Genomic DNA, 6,658 nt, shown 5'->3' on the forward strand with positions numbered 1-6,658 from the left:
TGTCTCACACAAGACTTCTGTATCAAACTCGCAAACTCAATCTCTGTACACTCTTTGGTGACTGAAATGAGGAGGAATTTCTTCACCCAGAGAGTGGTGAACCTGTGGAATTCTCTGCCACAGAGGGCGGTGGAGGCCAGTTCACTAAATATATTCAAGAAAGAGTTGGATATATTTCTTAAGGCTAAAGGGATCAAGGGATATGGGGAGAAGGCAGGGACAGGGTACTGAATTTGAATGATCAACCATGATCTCATTGAATGGCGGAGCAGGCTCGAAGGGCCAAATGGCCTACTCCTGCTCCTATCTTCTATGTTTCTATGTTTAAGATGGCGGGTAAGCCTGGATCATTGTGTGACATCATATAGACTGATGACCAATCTAATTTTATTCTCTCCATCCACGAACGTCCCAGCAGGGAGGGGTAGTCTCCTTTAACTACGTAAAGCGGTAACTTCCTAGTTTGTCCATTCAACTGAACTGTGACCTCAGTGATACCTCTCACGGTTACTCTTTCACCGGTATATGTCTTTAACGCTATGTTAGCTGGCTGAAGTGGAAGGTGGAAGTTTTAAAGTTTTTTCTCACATTGCCTTCGGTTCTTTTGCCAATCACCTTGAATCTGTGTCCTTTGGTTCTTGACCTTCCGCCAATGGGAACAGTTTCTCTCTTATCTACTCTGTCTAGACCCCTCATGATTTTGAACACCTCTATCAAATCTCCTCTCAACCTTCTCTGCTCCAAGGAGAATAACCCCAGCTTCTCCAGTCTATCCACGTAACTGAAGTCCCTCATCCCTGGACTCATTCGTGTAAATCTTTTCTGCACCCTCTCTAAGGCCTTCACATCCTTCCTAAAGTGCAGTGCCCAGAATTGGACACAATACTCCAGTTGAGGCCGAACCAGTGTTTTATAAAGAACACATAAGAAATAGGAGCAAGACTAGGCCATTTGGCCTTTCGAGCCTGCTCCGCCATTCAATAAGATCATGGCTGATCTTCTACCTCATCTCCACTTACCTGTACCATCCTCATTGATGTGCCTTTATAACTCAAAGACAAGGATTTTAAAGGATTCAACTAAAGGCTTTTAATCACTAAGAACATAGCAGCATAGCAGGTCTTCCCACATCGAGTTCATCTGGTAGTGAGTGACTCATACAGCTCCTGAGACCTTTATATGGCAAAAGACAGGGGCGTAGCCAATACACACAATAGGAACAAAAGGGTATGGTTCACACAATACAAGCAGGTAAAATACAAGCAGGTCTGATGAAGGCATATTTCATCACATTCACCCCTTCTACAGATTTAGTCTGTCCGGGGGTGTGATAGTCCTTCCTGAACGTCGCAACAGTACCTCGGGTTCCGACCGGGAGTCCGTGGTGCCCTCCTGGGCATACCCATGTGCCGCGGGTGTTGCAGGTACTTCTGGGGGTGGTGAGGATACCTCTGGGGATGGTGGAGGTTCTTCTGGGGGTGGTGGTGATGGGTCGTCGTCGTCGTTTCCTGCCGAGGCGAGGTCCTTTATGGACACGGTGTCTTCACGCCCATCGGCGTGCTTGACGTACGCGTACTGTGGGTTTGCGTGGAGTAGGTGTACTGTCTCCACGAGGGGATCCATTTTGTGGCCCCTCACATGCTTCCCTGGGGTGGAGAGCCACGAGGGTAGGGATACTCCTGAGGTTGATTTGCGGGGAAAAACAAACATCTTCTCGTGAGGAGTAGTGTTAGTAGCAGTACACAGTAGCGACCTTATCGAGTGGAGTACGTCTGGGAGGACCTCCTGCCAGCGGGAGGTGGGGAGGCCTTTAGATCTTAGTGCTAAGGTGACCGCCTTCCACACTGTCGCGTTCTCCCTCTCCACTTGCCCATTACCCCGGGGGTTATAACTAGTGGTCCGACTCGTGGCTATCCCCTTCGACAGCAGGTATTGGCGCAGTTCATCGCTCATGAACGACGCCCCCCTGTCAGTGTGGATGTAGTTAGGCATGCCGAACGTGCAAAACAGGTTGCCGAGGCACTTGATGACCGTGGCACTGGTCATATCTGGGCAGGGGTAGGCGAATGGGAAGCGGGAGTACTCGTCCACAATGTTGAGAAAGTACACATTGCGGTCGGTGGAGGGGAGTGGTCCCTTGAAATCTAAGCTCAGGCGCTCGAATGGCCGTGTAGCTTTGATCAGGTGGGCTCGGTCGGGTCTGAAAAAACGGGGCTTGCATTCCGCACAGGTGCGGCAGTCCCTGGTCATAGACCAGACCTCCTCGATGGAATAGGGCAGGTTACGGGATTTTATAAAGTGGAATAGCCGGGTGACCTCCGGGTGGCAGAGGTCATTGTGGAGGCCCTGTAGCCTGTCCCCCTGGATGCTGGCACACATCCCTCGTGATAGGGCGTCGGGGGATTCGTTGAGGGCCCCCAGCCTATATATTATGTCGTACTCAAATGTGGAGAGTTCGATCCGCCACCTGAGAATTTTGTCGTTCTTGATCTTCCCCCTCTGTTTGTTGTTAAACATGAAGGCTACCGACCGCTGGTCGGTAAGCAGGGTGAAGCGTTTGCCGGCTAGGTAGTGCCTCCAGTGCCGCACTGCCTCCACTATGGCCTGGGCCTCCTTCTCTACCAAGGAGTGTCTGATCTCGGGCCCTTGGAGGGTTCTTGAGAAAAAGGCTACGGGCCGCCCATCCTGGTTGAGGGTGGCTGCTAAAGCGAAGTTGGACGCATCGCTTTCGACCTGGAAAGGGATGTTTTCGTCCACTGCCCGCAGCGCGGCCTTCTCAATGTCGTGTTTAATGCTGTTGAAGGCGGTGTGGGCCTCGGCTGTTAGCGGGAAAGACGTTGATTTCAGGAGGGGACGGGCCTTGTCGGAATAATTGGGGACCCATTGGGCGTAATAGGAGAAGAACCCCAGGCACCTTTTCAGGGCTTTGGGAGTGTTTGGTAGGGGTAGCTCCCGTAGGGGGCGCAATCGGTCGGGGTCCGGGCCGATTTCCCCGTTTTCCACCACGCAGCCCAGGATACAGAGGCGCGTGGTGCTAAAGACACACTTATCCTCGTTGTAGGTGAGATTGAGTCTGAGGGCGGTTTTCAGAAATCTCGCGAGGTTCGAGTCGTGGTCTTGCTGGTCGTAGCCGCAGATGGTGACATTGTCTAGGTATGGGTAGGTGGCTGTTAACTGGTTCTCATCGACCATGCGGTCCATCTCCCGCTGGAAGACCAAGAACCCCGTTCGTTACCCCAAAGGGGACTCTGAGAAAGTGGTAGAGACGTCCGTTCGTCTCGAAGGCGGTGTATGGACAGTCCTCCGGCCTAATGGGGAGCTGGTGGTATGCCGATTTTAGGTCGATGGTGGAAAACACCCGGTATTGCACGATTTGGTTAACCATATCCGCTATGCGGGGCAGAGGGTAGGCGTCTAGCTGGGTGTATAGATTAACCGTCTGGCTATAATCTATCACCATCCGCTTCCCTTAACTACTACTACCTGGGCGCGCCATGGGCTGGTACTGCATTCGATGATACCCTCCCGCTTGAGTCTTTCTACTTCCGACGCAATGAACCGTCTATCCTCCCAGCTGTACCGCCTACTCTTGGTCGCTATGGGTTGACAGTTGGGTGCGAGGTTGGCGAACAGAGAGGGTGGCTTGACCTTCAGGGTAGCCAGACCGCACACTGTGAGGGGTGGCTGGGACCCACCGTAGGTAAGTGTGATACTTTGGTGGTGGCACTGGAAGTCCAGACCCAAGATCACGCTCACACAGAGATCTGGCATTATCAATAGTTTAAAATCTCTGTAATCATTGCCTTTTACCGACAACATAACCGCGCAGAAACCTGTAATTTTTGAGGTATGAGTCTTATCGGCCATGGCGATTTTGCCCTGTGTGGGGACTATCGTTAGAGAAAGTCGTTTTACCAGGCTAGGATGAATAAAGCTTTCGGTGCTCCCGCGGTCAATCAAGCATTTAACCTTGTTCCCGTTTACCTCTATGTCCATCATCGATTTAGACAACAGATGTGGCCTGGATTGATCCACTGTGATCGAGGCCACCAGTGGGTCCTGGAGGTCCGTGTAGTCGGGGCAAGATGGTGGACTCCATGAGGGTGGGCAAGATGGCTTCCAAGATGGCCGCTCCCACGGCGCACACGCGGCAGTGGTGGAGTTGGAGGCGGGGTTCCCTCTGCAGACTTTGCTGAAGTGTCCTTTCTTCCCGCATTTAGAACAGGTGGTGCCCTTCACTGGGCACAGATGCCTGGAGTGTTTGTCCTGACCGCAGAAGTAGCATTTCGGGCCCCGATGCATCGCGGCAGTAGTGGGGCTCCTGGGTGGAGGCTGGGGCTCCGATGGTGCTGGGCTGGCCTGAGGCCTGGGAGGTGAAGATGGCTTCCAAGATGGCGGCCCCCACGGCGCGCACGAGGCGGAGTGGGCTGCGTGGCCTGGGGAACAGGATTCAGAGTTCCTCTGGGCCATATTCAGCGATCGCGCTATATCTATAGCCTGTTTTAAGTCCAGTCCCTCCTTTTCAAACAGTCTCTGCCGAATACAGTTTGAACTGAGGCCCGCAATAAGGGAGTCTCGAATCAGCTCCTCCGTGTACACGATGGCAGACACGGCCTTACAGTTACAGTCTCTGCCCAGTACTTTTAGGTTTAGTATAAAGTCCTCTAGTGACTCACCATGCCGCTGCGTGCGAGTAGTCAGAAGATGCCTGGCGTACACCACGTTTATTGGCCGCACATAGTGGGCCTTCAGGATGGTGCAGGCCTCCTCGTAGCTGGTGGCATCTTGGATGAGAGGGGAGACCCGATGGCTCACCCAGTTTCGCAGGATTCCCAGTTTCATGTCTCCGGTAGCGGTTTCGGCTGCGGCTATGGCAGTGGATGAGTTTGCAATGAAAAATTCGAAGCATTGGAACCAGTGTCCGAACTGTGTGGCTGCGTCTGAGGCATGAGGGTCCAGATCCAAGCGCTCTGGTTTCAGGAGTCGATCCATCTTGTTTTAGTGATTAAAATTGATGTGCCTTCAATAACTCAAAGACAAGGATTTTAAAGGATTCAACTAAAGGCTTTTAATCACTAAGAACATAGCAGCATAGCAGGTCTTCCCACATCGAGTTCATCTGGTAGTGAGTGACTCATACAGCTCCTGAGACCTTTGATGCGCTATCAATTACTCATAAAAGACTGAGAGTTAGAAGAGTAACCAAAGGCTTTTATTAACAACAGAATGGAGGTCTGCCTCGCGTGGTCAACCGGTCCATGATACTAAGAGCTGGGGAGCAGTCACCTTTATACTAGGACCTGTGGGAGGAGTCAGCCGAGGCATGTCCAGGCATGTACACAGTGGAATACAAACAGGACAAACAGGAATACAAACAGTGGTTTACCACAACCTTTATATGGCAAAAGACGGGCGTAGCCAATACACACAATAGGAACAAAAGGGTGTGGTTCACACAATACAAGCAGGTAAAATACAAGGTCTGATGAAGGCATATTTCATCACACTCATATTCCTTGATTCCCTTAATATTCATAAATCTATCGATCTCTGTCTTGAAAAACTCAACGACTGAGCCTCCACAGCCCTCTGGGGTAGAGAATTCCAAAGATTCACCACCCTCTGAGTGAAGAAATTTCTCATCTCAGCCCTAAATGACCAACCCAATTCAATTGGAATTCGTTCTGACACAAAGCACATTTTACATAGGTAGTGGGAGTGAAACCAGGCCCATCCCCCAATTTTGCCACTTTTCCTGAAGGTACTCCATTTTAACAGGCACTGTGGGTTGCAGGTACCTCCTCTTCTGAAGTGGCCATTCTTCATTTGCCAGTCTATACGGTGGGAGTTGGCAATCTATTGAACCACAGAATCATCGAATGGTTACAGCACAGGAGGCCATTCAGCTCTTTGAGCCTATGCCGGCTCTGCAAGAGTACTTCAGCTAGTCCCACTCCCCTGCCCTTTCCCCGTAGCCCTGCAATGTTTTTTCTTTCAGGTACTTATCCAATTCCCTTTTGAAAGCCACGATTGAGTCTACCACCACCACCCTCTCAGGCAGTGCATTCCAGATCCTAACCACTCCGTAAAAAGTTTTTCCTTATATCGCCTTTGGTTCTTTTGCCAATCACCTTGAATCTGTGTCGTCTGGTTTTTTGACCCTTCTGCTAATGGGAACAGTTTCGCTCTATCTACTCTGTCTAGGCCCACATGATTTTGAACATCTCTATCAAATCTCCTCTCAACCTTCTCTGCTCCAAGGAGAACAACCCCAGCTTCTCCAGTCTATCCACATAACTGAAGTCCCTCATCCCTGGAATCATTCTCGTAAATCTTTTCTGCACCCTCACTAAGGCCTTCACATCCTTCCTAATGTGCGGTGCCCAGAATTGGACACAATACTTCAGTTGAGGCCGAACCGGTGTTTTATTAAGAACATAAGAAATAGGAGCATTCTTGTAGTCTATCACTATCCTCCTCACTGTTCAGTATACTTTCAAGTTTTGTGTCATCAGTGAATTTTGAAATTGTGCCCTGTACACCCAAGTCCAAGTCATTAATATATATCAAGAAAAGCAGTGGCCCTAGTACCTTCCTCCTGTCCAAAAAATAACCGTTCACCACTACGCTCTGTTTCCTGTCACTTAGCCAATTTCAT

Source organism: Somniosus microcephalus, chromosome 3, assembly GCF_052327205.1.
Source record: "Somniosus microcephalus isolate GS21.2 chromosome 3, FLI_Smic_1.0, whole genome shotgun sequence".
Taxonomy (NCBI): domain Eukaryota; kingdom Metazoa; phylum Chordata; class Chondrichthyes; order Squaliformes; family Somniosidae; genus Somniosus; species Somniosus microcephalus.